General features: G+C 35.8%; 1 long non-coding RNA gene across 8 annotated transcripts in view; it reads right to left on the bottom strand.

Annotated features, from left to right (window-relative positions):
• The window catches only part of LOC128099492 (uncharacterized), a 51,951-nt gene extending 50,854 nt beyond the window's left edge, over window positions 1-1,097 (bottom strand). For all 8 annotated transcript variants that reach the window (XR_008214543.1, XR_008214542.1, XR_008214536.1 and 5 more), the window contains exon 1: window positions 954-1,097. This is a non-coding gene — a long non-coding RNA (uncharacterized LOC128099492). The remainder of the gene's footprint in view (window positions 1-953) is intronic.
• Between the last annotated feature and the right edge of the window lie 13,855 nt (window positions 1,098-14,952).

Genomic DNA, 14,952 nt, shown 5'->3' with positions numbered 1-14,952 from the left:
ACTTTCTCATGGGAAAGTAATTGGCTCTAACTGTAAGAAGCCATTTTTACTTGGAGTGTTGAAAGTTTCTTTTCTCACCGCAATTGCACTTTTATCTTGGAAGCTCATACAATGCAGACACCAGCTCCCTTTGCACCGAGATTTTTTCATTAAAACACACATGCTGCATGCAGTATTTTGATCTTGGAGCTGCTTCATATGTTAATAGTCTTGCTTTCTATTTGCAGACTTGGCATCTCTCTTATTTGGTGGGCGTGATAAAAAAAAAAAAAAAAAAAGAAAGAAGAAGGTTGAGTAGTGGGAGGACAGAATGCCCTTCAGCGAACAAAGCTGACTGCTTCTAAACAGGCTATTATCTGCTCACTCCGCCATGGTCAGCGATCCTATATATATAAGAGTTATAGTCGACTTCTGGGAGAGTAATCCTCTATTAAAAAACTCACTTGGCATTTTTTTCTTTCTTTTCTTTTTTTTTTTTTTCTTGCTTATAAAAATTTGCAGACTTCTCAGGAGGAGATGGTGAACTCCCTTTTTACCTAAGCTCTCTATGACAGAAACACACTAGACCTAAATAAAAAGGGGATTGAAACTCCTGCTGTGATAATCATTCAATAGCTAATCTCTGATCCCCAGGCTTCTGTGAAATAAAACCTCTGTTGAGTAGATGTCTGCTGTCTTTCAGTCTCTTTGAACAGATAAAAACACTCCCAAAGACAATCGAATTCAGAAAAAAACATTAGCCAGCTCACATCAATCCTGAAATAAGTAAAATCAATAAAAATATGATGTCAAAATCATTACGATTATGAAGAATATATGCTAATGTATATGTGGGAGTTTAAGATTATATTGAAAGTCCAATATGAGAAAAGACAGACACAGAGCGAAGGGAGGGGGAAACAAAATACAAAATAGAAGTGACTAAATCAAAGAATGAGTAAATAATTTCTTACCTTTCAGGATGTCATGGTCAGCTTGCACAGAAACATGAAGGAGGAATGCTGATAGCTGTCCCTGGTAAATGTTAGAGTGGTTTTTTAAAAAATGAAGTCTTACAGTCCAGTGTGAGCTTCTAGATGTGGGTTTTGGAAACTGAACTTACGTCAGCACATGGTCATAAATACTGGGCTATCTCCTCATCCCCAGATTTGTGTTTTTAAGGAAAGATGTTAATTACTTTAGAGTTCAAATTATCATAGTATTATGGTAACTGTCAAAATCAACCCTGTAACAAATATTATACTTACTAATTTAAAAAAAAAAACCTTTATATTTTTAGAAAGCATGCAAAATATGTTTCTTTTTTGTTGTTGTTTGGTTTTTCAAGACAGGGTTTCTCTGTGTAATTTTGGTGCCTGTCCTGGATTTCGCTCTGTAGACCAAGCTGGCCTCGAACTTAGAAACCTGCCTGGCTCTGCCTCCCGAGTGATGGGATTAAAGGCATGCACCACCACTGCCCATAAAATGTTTCTACCCCTTCTCTTTCATCCACTTCCCTACTTAAATCTTACCCCACATTAGGTTCCCTTTCCCCTTCATACCACCTGTACTAAGATCTATATTAGTTTTGGATTATTGTAGACTTATGCTTGGTTTCAAGAAATGACACAGAAAGATTATTAACCCTTACCCAATAAAACACCTTGCATAACTATAACACCCTGTCAAATTAGAATATCATTGTAGCTAAGAAGTTTCTCTCCAGGCCCTGCCAAGCCCCCACAGTCCCACAGCCCACTTATAAAATAATCACTCAGAAGCTTATATTAATTAAAATTGCTCAGCCATTAGCTCAGGCCTACCACTGACTAGCTCTTACATTTAAACTAACCCATAATTCTTATTTATGTTTAGCCACACTTTTCTCAGTTCTGCCTTCACATCTTTCTTCCTCTGTGTTTGGCTGGCAACTCCTGACTCAGCCTTCCTCTTCCTAGCATTCTCTTCTCTGTGTATCCAGCCTATACTTCCTGCCTGGCTACTGGCCAATCAGCACTTTATTAACCAATCAGAGCAACACATTCACAGCATACAGAGTGATATCCACAGCAAATCATCATTGCCACTATCTTTTGACCTCATTTTGATTTTTTGCCAGTTACATACACTCCTGGTGTCTTTCTGTGTATGTTCACTTTTATTAACTGTAACAATTTCTGTGCACATTTAGTCAAGACACAGAAAACATAACTCCTTGCCTGTGTATGTTCAGATTCCTTTCTTTGGATGATGTTGATTGAATTCTTACATTGTAGCATCTTTGACAATAAGCAGTTCTGTTCCGCTATCTTACAACTATTTTCTATAGAATAGTTAGTAGAAGCCATTGTTGTTCATTGAAAACCTTTTTCAGGTACCAATACTCTGAGAGTCATTAATTTGCCCTCCATCAGTAATCCCTATGACACCTAACCTATGGTTCAGGGTTGAGAAATGATTTAAACAATTAAAATGCTGTTTGCTCTGTTCAGGTGATAAGTACACAACTCAGAGCCATTCACATGTTCATAGGTTTTCTTGAGTCCCTCCTTTTTCTTTGTACCTGAATTTAAAGGTTATAGACCAGTGGTTCTCAATCTTTCTTATGCTGTGGCCTTTTAATACCATTCTCATGTTGTAGTGACCCCCAAGCACAAAATTATTTTTGTTGCTACTTCATAAGTATAGTTTTGCTACTGTTATGAAGTATAATGTAAATATCCCCCTTTTACGATAGTTGTAGGTGACCAATCCTGTGAAAGGATTGTTTGACCCTAAAGAGGTCACAACCCACAGTTTGAGAACTGCTATAATAAACAAAGATACCTCAGCTGCCATCGTGATGCTTCGTAGAAACTGACCATGACACTCTGTGAGAAATAGTAGTTTGAAAATGGCATGAGACAATGTTTAAACTTCAAAATCTAGAGTGAGCCATGCTCCCATTTACTTATATCACAATGCCATTTCTCTTATGTCAATTTATGAGTAGAATACACAGATACAGTTATTCCATACATGTTTATGAGTGACATACAGGAGAGGCAGAGACCTTACTTTACTTTAAGGAAACAGAAAACTTGGTAGGTTCTAGAACTTAGAGAAAATATCTCCCCTATATTCTCTGTGTGTGTATATGTGTGTGTGTGTGTGTGTGTGTGTGTGTGTGTGTGTGTGTGTGTAACAAATAACAACTAAAGGAAAAGGAGCCATGATTTTGGAAGGGAGCCAGGTGGGCATACATGGAAGAGGTTGCAAGGAGGAAAGAGAAGGGGATAAATGATATAATTACATTTTAATTGAAAAAATTCAAATGATGTATATGTATTTTTAAAAGTTATTCAGATATAGCCAGGCTGCAGTGGTGGTGCACACCTTTAATCTCAGCACTCGGGAGGCAGAGCCAGGAGGATCTCTGTGAGTTTGTGGCCAGCCTGGTTTACAGAGTGAGATCCAGGGCAGACACCAAAACTACATAGAGAAACCTTGTCTTGAAAAACCAAAAAAAAATAAATAAATAAATAAAAAGAAAGGGAAAAAAGAAAAGGTATTCAAATGTATTTTTTTTTCTCACTGCAGGATTTCTTTGACTTAAAGTTTGATTTCAGTATTGTCTGCTACAGGTTGGATGTTAATATTAGAAAATAATACTTACATTTTGGTTATGTATTTTACACTTAAAAAAATCACTATACAAGGTATAGAATTTGTGTAATTTGTTAATCTATTTGATTTGTCCATGACCTATGTATTGTACTTATACTTACTATATTTTGTATTATTGTGATTATTTATATTACTTTGAGCACAGACTATTGCTTGTGTGCTAATTCTATCCCACTGCTTGATTTTGTAAATAAAAGTCTTTGGAACATTAAACAAAAATTAAAAAGAACTGACATCCATGAATTGAGAGGGGCTCGTGGAGTCCTCTATCTACCTTAGTATATACAGAGTTTATGGTTGCTGGGCAAGAAAGAGATGTTTTCTTCATTGGTATAACCTTTGATGAGGTTCCCATGGTCCTCCAAACAACTTCTTACTCATGCGCGTATGAGCAATCCTGGTAAAACACACTGGGTCTCCCCCAACTACTCTCTCTCATATATACACTCCCTCACACACTCTCTTTCTCTCACACACACACGTACTCACAAACACTTGCACACACACACACACACACACACACACACACACACACACATACTCATAGACACTCACACTCACATTTTCAACAAGACATAAATGTGAAGGGGGAATAGTTGAAAGAGTAGGGAGATCAGGAGGCATGGGAAAGGGGACAAAATGATAATAGTGAATATGATCAAATACATTATATGTCTCATTTAAACAATTGTGTGCAACTAATGTATGCTAATAAAAAGACACATCTCAAAGGCTTAGAGAAGAAAATGTGAAGTAGATACAGGAAAGAAAGGAGGAGAGTGTGGTGCAATGTGAACTTGCCTCCAATGAATTGACTGGATTTATTATGCCAGTGATGTGAGCCAGTAAAAGAAAGGTATGTGAAACACTCATTGAATAGTTTCTGGAGTGTATAAACTTTCTGCCTTCAGCCACAGAACTGTAGATTCCTTCGGCAACATGACATTATAAAGTGCGTATTTCAATGTTTCCTAATTAACTGCCCTTTCAGGTCCTCTGCCCTAGTGCTAATATGAAGGTCTTCCATTTTTTGTTACCACAGCTTTACATAACTTCCAAATTAAAAAAAAAAAAAAAACTACAGCAAAAAAAAAAAAAACTGGTGCTTCAAAGTTATTCAAATGTTTAAAAATTATGTTTTCAAGTCACCTATTTCATAGAATGTCTTAGATGTTCCCTATCTCAGATCATCTCTAGAATTGCCACAAATGTAATTATGCTACTGCTGATAATTATAATCTCAGTTATTTAGCTGAAGCCATACAAATTTTATATGGCAATAAATCTTATTAAATGCTCCCTGGAGTATCAGTTGATTCATTAACTTGTAATAAATGCTTTTAAAATGCAAATTAAATAATAGCTGGAAACGCCTCAGTTAAATGCCACCAGGATATCTATTATCCACTTCTATGAGAAATCTGCTTCCTCCTTTCATCTTAAAACGTATGTTTGTAAACATACAACCAGTAAGATATTTACTAGTAGATGGGGTTGTGGGACTATGTGTTCAGGAAGGCAGTGTTAGTAAACTAAATTTTAGCTGAAATTGATCAATTGTAAATCTTTTGATATAAATTTCTTCTTTTTCCCTTTGTTAAGTAACTCTGCACAGTCCTTTTAAAAGCTACCTGAATTTACACAAGTCGTTTCTTGTCCTAAAACTGAAAAAAAAAAAAATAACCAGAAATCCACTTAATGGTACCAGGATAGAGATAATCACTGTAGGAATATTCTGAATATACAATGTGTGGTTGAATTTCATTGGGTGAGATATTATCCTGAAAAGACCAATGATTTGTTTTTAAAGATACTTAACTATGGGTTTTAGAAATTTCTCAGTGATTAAAAGCACACACTTCTCTTGCAGAGGATTCAAGTTATATTCTTTGCACTTGTGTGGTGGCTCATAACATCCTGTACCTCATGTATCAGAGGCTCTAGAGCCCCTTTTCAGACTCCTCAGGTTCTTGCACTCATGCGGTGCACACAAACTCACACAGGCACACATTAGAGCAATGCATAATTAATAGTGCTTGTTTGATACTATTTTTCCAAGATATAAAACCACATTTTCAGCTTCATCTTTTTAAAATAAATGTATGAAACATTTATAAAATCATCAATTTTATAAATAAACACATCTCTATAAAATTAACCAAAAGGAAAATATTAAAAGTATTTATGTCTTGATGATACATAAAACTTATTGTTTTGACTTTATTCTCTCTTGGAATATGTGACAATGTTAAGAGTAATTTTAAATCTCAAGAGCACACACACACACACACACACACACACACACACACACACACACACACACATCTAATTTCAATTCCAGTTTGAACATTTAAAGGAAAATGAGGCATCTGTTTTTCTGAATCTGGCATATTTCATTTTTTCCTGTATTTCATGTTTTGGAAGGAACTCTATACATATTTTCATAATGGCTGCACAAATTTAAATTCAGATAGAAATGAATAGAGTTTTCCTTTCCCCAACATCCTCACCAGTATTTGCTGTCATGTTCTTAGAAGAGTAAGATGGAATCTAAATGTCATTTCCTGTGTACTTCTCTGAGACTAAGAATTTTGAACATTTTTTTAACTGATTGTCCATATGCATTTCTTCTCTTAAGAGAATTGTATATTTAGTTACGTTTCCCACTTACTGATAGAATTTTTGATGCTCAATTTTGCAGTTCTCTATATATTCTAGGTATTATTCTCTTGTCTGATGTGTACTTATTAAGATATATATTTTCCCTTTCAATAGGCTGTCTCTTCAGTTTGATGATTGTTTCTCCTGCTGGGCAGGAATATTTTAATTTCATGTAACATCATTTTCTGATTCTTAGAGTTGTTTCTTCTGCTATTGGAGCCCTTTACAGAACGCTCTTGCCTGTGCCTTTATCTTGAAGTATCTGCCTCTAGCAGTTTCAGAATTTCAAGTTTTATATATAATTAAAGTCCTTGATTCATTTTGAATTGATTGATTGATTGATTGATTGTGTGTGTGTGTGTTTAGAGTGATAGATATTGATCTACCTTGTTTTTCTTGTGTGTGGATGTCTATTCTGATTATCATTTCTCAAAGAGGTTCTCTTCTCCCACATATGTTTTTTGACACATTTGTTAAAAGTTAGGTGTCTGTGTTAAAAGCTATATGGGCTTCTTTCTGATTCATTGCCTCTATAATATTGGTGTCTATGTCTACTTGGGGGACAGGACTATCCTATTTTTGTTACTGGAGCCCTGAAATATAATTTAAGACAGTATATTGTGATATCCCTAGAATTTCTTTTCTGTTAATCATTGCTTTGCATATCTGGAATCATTTGTGCTTCCATACAAATTTTATAATTAACTCCTATTTCTGTTAATGTATTATTTCTCTTGGTTTTAGAGTTACATCAAATTTTAAAAGTATTTAAGAAAAAGTAATTAAAAATAGGTTTTGAATGGTCAGATCTTAAACTTTGAAGTTCTCAGTAAAAGATATTACATAGTATTTAGGATCCTACATACATTCGTATATATCATATATAATATATATAGACTTACACATAGATAGATAGATAGATAGATAGATAGATAGATAGATAGATAGATAGATAGATAGATAGATTTAAAGGGGATAGAGAGATAGGTCAATGGTTAAGAGCAAAAGGATTCACGTTCAGTCCCCAGGATCCATGGGACAGTTCACAATCAACTATTACTACTCCAGTTCCAGGGGATCTGATGCCCTTTTCTGGCCTCTGTGGGCACTCCATATGCATGCAGTGCATATACATACTTGTAGACACACATACATACATATGAAATGAAAACAAACAAGTTTAAAAATTAAATAAAAATAAAACTGATATTTTCTCTTTCACTTTTATCAAGTTATATTTTATTAGCTCAAAGTCATTTGATTATCAAGAAAATTAATTGTCTTGTATTTGATATTAAAATTTGGTCAATGGAGATAGGAATCCAAAGGTGTAGGGCTATATTTATGGACTTATTTCCTTGTAATTCACTATGAAATTATATAGCATCATTATTTCAGGATCTAGAAACTTTTTGATTAATTAAAATATATAGCAAATTAAAGTATCAGACTCAAGGGTAATTTTCACTAATCCAATAACTTCAAGTTACATGTTATTTTACTAAAATTTTATAACTGAGGATAGTAGATTTGTAGTGAATCACTATTAGCTTCTTTATCTGGGCAGGCCCATAAATAACATCATGTGCATTTGATTTAGTGTTTAGCCTTTAAGAGGCAGGCTAATCTGAGTGTGCCCCATGGAATATGAACTGGTATGCACCACAACTACTTCATGGCTTATAAAGAGAAGCTTCTCTTATAAGGGTTGTGAGACATACAAAACTATGGGTATGAATAGAGGAACTGGGGCAGGTTAATAATGCATCCATTTAGCAGAATGGCAGTATCAATTTCTCCCTCATGATGTAGGATGTAGCCAACTGTGGGCATTTTGCCTAGTTAACAATAATAACATGCATGAGTTTTGTCTCATGGGGAAGGTGTTACACCCAATCAGAAAGTAGTTGTCACTCTCCAAACCCTTCCTAGCTTTTATAGTGTGAGAAGGTGCCATGCTGGCTTCTGGGGAAGACAAGTCATCAGCAATCTTCCTCATCGGTGAACGCTATGAACTGCAAGGCTGTCTTTCCAGGCAAAATGGGCCACTAGTACAGGTACAACAGCGACACATCTGTCTCTGACTTTGAAGCCTTCTCCATGGAAAGAACAAATTTCTGGTACTGTAAGAAAAGTAAATAACCTATGACTGGGAAGGCCATAGAACTAGTGGGGACCTCACTACTGTTTTTTTTTTTTTTTTTTTTTTTTTTTTTTTTAGCTAAATTGACACAGTGCCAAGGTGCCTTTTCAATATTCATGCTGATGCCAATAGACAAATGCCACTTTCCCCCTGAATCAGAGAACCTTCTCTTTGCAGTGAATGACAGTGAATGCAGAGATTTGAGGTTGTTGGTAAACAATGATTTAGTGATCAACGCTAAGCAGAACATTTATACCACCCCCTGGCAGTCTCAGAGATTACTGTAAAAGAGAAAGCAGAAAGAATGTAAGACCTGGAAGACAGGGAGAAGTGATGTGAAGTGCTATCCTCAGGCATGACACAACCATTGAAAATGTGTTCTTGCACCAATGGAATTGCCAGTGTAAACGCCTGCACAAAACTGGACCTGTTAACAGCCAATCATGGATTAGGCAGGGGTAGGCCTTACATGGTGTTAACCTTCCTTGAGGAACTCTCACAAATGATGGATTCTGTGAGAAGGACAGCCATTGCCATGTACCAAATGGCAAGGCTACCAAGTTTAAGTGGATATTTCCAATTCCATAGCCACACAACAGTCCTATTTAACATCAGAAGATCACAAATGATGCAGTTGTGAATGTGGAAAAGAGACTTGTAAGGAGCAGAGAGCAAAATATGGATGAAAGGGGGGTGAGGGAAAGGCTGAGAGTTAAACAGGAGGTACTATATACATGTATGAAATTGCCAACGAGCAAATTTAATCGACAAAAAAGAAAGAAAGAAAAGGAAAAAGAAGGCAGTTGAAGTTGAATTATGCATATCTTAAGGTATTATGAGCTTTTTCACTGCTAACAACTGGCATTAGGGGAAAAATTAACATCACAATAGGTCAGTTGTCATGCCTCGTGTTTGGAAATTTTATTCATAATATTGATTGATGCTAACATACTGCTGTTGTCTAATCTAATGCAAAGATGATGGCCAGGTAAGGATCAATGTAAGCAGTGTCTCATTTTTAGAATTGTCTATTTGATTCCAAGTCACTGATTAGTTCTGCTTGGAGAACAGGGTCATTATGAACAATCAGAGACTCCAGTCATTGGTAACAGACATTTTCAGGGTCAGGGCTGGTGAATAAGAGCAATGTTCCTGTGCTATATAAACAACTTCCATCATCTGGGAGCATAAAGGGGAATTAAAATCCACACAGAGACTGCTTGTATTTATATTTTATTTGGAGAGCAGTTATTCACTTTCAACAAATAAAGCTTCATTCAGATTATTCATTCATTCAACAAAGTTACTGAGTGACCAACACTATCCTGGGGGGTTCACAATGAATAAAACACATCTCCTTTCAAGGTTTTTTTTTTTTCTAAATCAGATTTTTAAATCCATTTCTACCCTTTCTGAAGCAGGATGCTTGTAATAGCCTTTAATATTATTTTAATTTCTAGAACAAATGACACATGGTAGGTAAATGTAATAAAATAGCCTTATTTAGAGATCACCCTATACATCCCATCCTTTATACTTTTCCTCCCTTTTACATCTCCGTTTCTTTTTTAAAAAATATTTATTTATTTTATTCTTTTTTTTGTGTGTGTGTATGGATATTTTGTCTGCATGCACAGGTATATGCACCACATGATTGCCTGGTGCCATAGATCCCCTGGAATTGGAATATCAGACAGTTGTGAACTGCCACATCTGTGCTAGGAATTAAACACTGGTCCTCTAAAGAAGCAGCCAGTGTTCTTAACCACTGAGACATCTCTTAGCCCCATAATTCCATTTATAATTTTCTATTTTCAAGTCATATATACAAATACATGTTAATATGGGTATATATGCATATATGTTAAGCACACCCAATGATCCATGATATAGTTTATATATGCGGTTTCTTTGTTGATTTTTAATTTGAATGAATTATCAAAGATGCCAAAGGTAGGGACCTTTTCTACCAATGAATTGGTTTCATGAAAATAGGATTCTCAATAATTAGTGTACACATATCAAGAACCATTATATCTTCATGTTAACGGCTTCTGTTTTATTTTTATTATTTTACGATTTATTTTTATTTTATGTGTATGGCTGTTTCATCTGTGTGTATGTCTGTGTACCACATGCATACAGTGCCTGCAGAGGCCAGAAGGTGGTGTCAGATCTTCTGGAACTGGAGATGCTGGGAATTGAACTGGGGTCCTCTGGAAGAACAGCCAGTGCTCTTAACTACTGAGTCATCTATTCTGCTTATATTCCCCCCGCCCCCACCTTTATGAGTATGATACGTATGCACTGGTCTTCTTTATCTCTGCTGACTAGCTTTGATTTATCAAATATTAAAGTAGTTACACTGAAAACTAAAAAGCTGGTTCAGCAGTTAAGAGCACTTGCTCTTAACAAAAGCATCTGGATTCAGTTTCTAGCACCCACATAGTGGCTCACAAACATTCTGTTTCTCTTATGTTCCCCTCTAGACTTCATGATCATTGCATACACATGGGACACATACATATATGTAGGCAAACACTCAAATACATAAAATAAAGAAAAAGCTTTTTGCAAAATGTTTTAGATTTATTTTATTTTATATGTATAAATACTTCGACTGTGTATGTATATGCAATATGGGAGTGCATGGTACCTTTGGAAGTCAGAAGAAACTATTAGATTCCCTGGTATTGGAGTCATCGATAGTTGTGAGCCATCTTGTACATACTGAGAACTGAACCCTGGCACTCTGCAAGAGCAAAACGTGCTCTTAACCATTGAGCAACCATCCCAACACCAAGAAATCCTCTATTCTTTTTAAATAACTGCACCAGGCTGTCTTTAGGTTCTAATTGCTATATAGATTAACTTATGTCCTATGAATCTTAACTTTAAAATGCACTTAGTATGACATAAGTTTCTTGGAGATGATGATAGTTGGATGGTGTATTGTCCAATCTGCTAATCCTCATCCTTTCATTGGTGAGTTGAGAACATTTTTATATTTAAAAGGTTTACTAGTTTCTGTAAGTTTATTGTTTGCTTTTATGTTCAGTTGATTATTCTGTGCTCTTTCCAAGCAATATTAGGGTTTGCCTATACTGGAAATGACAGCTTCCATTCCCCAAGACAAATAAAGAAAATCTGGAGGTGACCTGGTATATATGATATGTGGGGGAAAGAAGCAATGTGTGTGTATTCAGGGTATCTCTCTTAAATCCTACAAACTAAACAACGAGTGCACTTCTGTTTTATTCCATGATGGAAACCCACTGAGTAGACAACATTTTACCCTTTCTAACAAGGTAAGAGTTTTCACAAATATGTAGTCATTCTGTTTCTCTGTGTGCTCCCATTTTTACCTGTGCATTTAATAGTTTACTAGAGCTTTTCAACCAGACACACAAAATGAATTCATGAAGTAATAAATAGGGAAAGGTAAATATGAAGTTTAATTAAGGAGGAAATGACAGATCTAAAAATGTATAAATCAATAGTGAATCAACTTAATATATTATCAACAGATGAAACAGAGTTTATCATTTCTATATGCCTTCATTTTGAATAAAAAGAGATTCATATTGAGTAAGATACATGACATTACCTCACAATAATCTATAAATGTCTCAGCTTCAATGTATCCATTCAAATGAGCACCTATGAAATACAGGGTATTTCCTGCCAATGACAAACACCTAAGTTATGAGACACCTAAATTAAGAGATCATGAACTCACACCCTTAAAATCCTCATTTGAAGTTAAATTGGGAAGTTGAATTAGAACTATAAGTCTCTAATATGAAATTTCCACTGCCAGTGTCTCTCGCGCTGAAAGATCATAAAGAGAAGTCAAATATTCTGAAGGTCCCTTACGATCCAGCCCTGCTGCCCCCTAACCTTAGCACTCATCATTCTTAGCCTTTCTCCAGAACCTCTGGAGGTATCTCTCATCTCTTGAGTCAGCAAAGCTTACTCTAACTTCAAGGCTCTGCACTTATTGCTTCCCCTGCCCTGATGGCCTGTCCCTTGAATTTTCATGAGGCTGCATATCTTGGCATCTCTGAATCAGATCAAGCCCATCCTTTGTGGCCATGTACGTAAAACCTCAGTATCTTGTTAACTTTAATCACTGCCTTATAAAAGATAAAAGGCTTAACTTTCAAGTTGCTTATGGTTATTGCCTATCTTGCTCTGTAAGGAAGTTCAAGAAGATATGGCCTTTGTCAGGGTCATTTATTACTGTATCAATAAAGATGAGAGTGTTAATGATGCCTGGGACGGACTTTGAAATATTTCTGAAGGAGTGTAAATAAAAGAATGAATAATTTTTTTACCATTTTATTCTATCACTAAATTTTCATGTGTTCTGAGAAAGTAATGGATTAGATAATATTCCCAAGACAAAGGCAAAACTAAAAAGTATAGGACTGGTTCTTAAATTTTCATATAGTTCATTTCCCCATCTGTATCATCTTCGCTTTATGCCATCAACAGATAATACTGGCAACTCTTAGACTGCCATTCTCCTTCACTTAGTTTATACTCATTTCCCGAATATTCCTTTGGTAATCCTGTGTCTTAGTTGGGATTTGTATTGCTGTGAAGAGACATCATGATCATGGCAACTCTTATCAAAGAAAACATTTGATTGGAGCTGGCTTATAGTCTCAGAGGCTTAGCACATTACTCTCATAGCAGGACATATGGAGGCATGCAGGCAGACATGGTGCTGTAGATGTAGCTGAGAGCTCTACATCTGGATCTTCAGGCAGCAGGAAGAGACAGTGAGCCATTAGGCCTGTCTTGAGCTTCTGAAACCTCAAAGCCCACCCTCCCCAGTGACACATTTCCTCCGACAAGGCCATACTTCCAATAATGCCACTTCCTATGCGTCTACGGGGCCATATTCTTTTTTTCTTGTTTTATAATTATTTTTAATTCATTTTACATATCAACCACAGTTTCCCCTCGCTTTTTTCCTCTAGTTCCCTCTCCCCCATCTCTTTTCTACCCACCACCCATCTACTCCTCAGAAAGAGTAAGGCATCCCATAGAAATCAACAAAGCATGGCATATCAAGTTGAGGCAGGAGTAAGTTCCTCCTCCCAACCCACACCCACCCCCTGCATCAAGGCTGAGCAAGGCATCCTACCATAGGAAATAGGTTCCAAAAAGCCAGGTCATGTGCCAGGAACAGATCCCGGTCCCACTTCTAGGAGCCCTATTGGGCCATTTTCATTTAACTATCACTTGCTGTTTAACAATAACACTAATGAAAATGGTGTAAATGGCTATTAGAATGGTATATGCACAGTAGTTATAGACAAGCTATTTAGTAATGTAAGTTGAGATCATAATAAAAAATGTTAACATATATTTAATAACAGAATCTTGGTTTTGCAAGTGTGGTTTTCTCTTGTTCTGTTAACTTGTGTGCCAAGCTTTGTGTTACAGGATTTAATATCAACTCTCCCCATTTTAACTTGGCAGAAATGGCTGGGATAGATGTAAATTCTGGTTTAAAAAAAGTGACCCAAAGGCCAGGCCATGGTGGCACATGCCTTTAATACCAGCACCTGTGAGGCAGAGGCAGGTGGATCTCATTTTTATAGATGTTCATATGACCAATTCAAATTTAAAGACTACAATTCTAATAAAGACAAGATAGCAAGACATTTGGGACAAGATAGTAGTTCCTGCTATAAGAATCAGGATATAACATAAAATCACAAGTTCAGTGTAATAGTCAAATATGACTATCGTATTAAAAACTTGCAAACTCAGAAAACTGAGGCAAGAAGGTGGCTATTTTCAGGAAAGCCTGAGCTATGCTGGTTTTGAGTTGAGCCTGGACTGCACAGTGAGATTGTCTATCTTTCTGTCAATCAATCATCTATCTTTAAATGTATGTACATATATAAATTAGGAAATGTATAGTATTGGATTGTAAAACATAGAAATTACATTCTGGAATCAGGTTGCCAATATTTAAAGTTTGTGTGCATGACTTATTTGGATGTTCAAATTCTAAGACGCAGTTTTCTGTGTCCAAATAAAGAATAATAATAGTATCTCAATAGTAATGATGCTATTGAGATAACAGATTATATTATAAAAATAAGACTATTCCCATAGAGCCTGACTAACATTAAGAAATAAATAAATGAGGAAAAAGAGGAATGATTGTGGTAACACAGCTGCTACTAGGTAAAAGAAATAACATAATTCTCAGGAGTATTGAAAGTCTAGCGTAATGACATATGATAATAATTTTAGCATCAAGGAAACTGAGGGAAGAAGATTGCAGGTTCCAGGGGAGATAGGCTGCATAGCAAGGCTCTCTCTAAACAAATAAATATCAAACACAGAGAATTATCATAGCATTATAATCATTATGATAGTGCTAAAGGATACTTGGTAAAGGATACTTGGAAGGATTCATGGCTATGGTGGATATGTAAACTATAAACTATAAAGCAAAGATAATTCCAAGTTGAGAA

This window comes from Peromyscus californicus, unplaced genomic scaffold, assembly GCF_007827085.1.
Source record: "Peromyscus californicus insignis strain IS unplaced genomic scaffold, ASM782708v3 Scaffold_6__1_contigs__length_162567912, whole genome shotgun sequence".
NCBI classification, from domain to species: Eukaryota; Metazoa; Chordata; class Mammalia; order Rodentia; family Cricetidae; genus Peromyscus; species Peromyscus californicus.
This window is presented reverse-complemented; position numbering and strand designations above follow the sequence as displayed.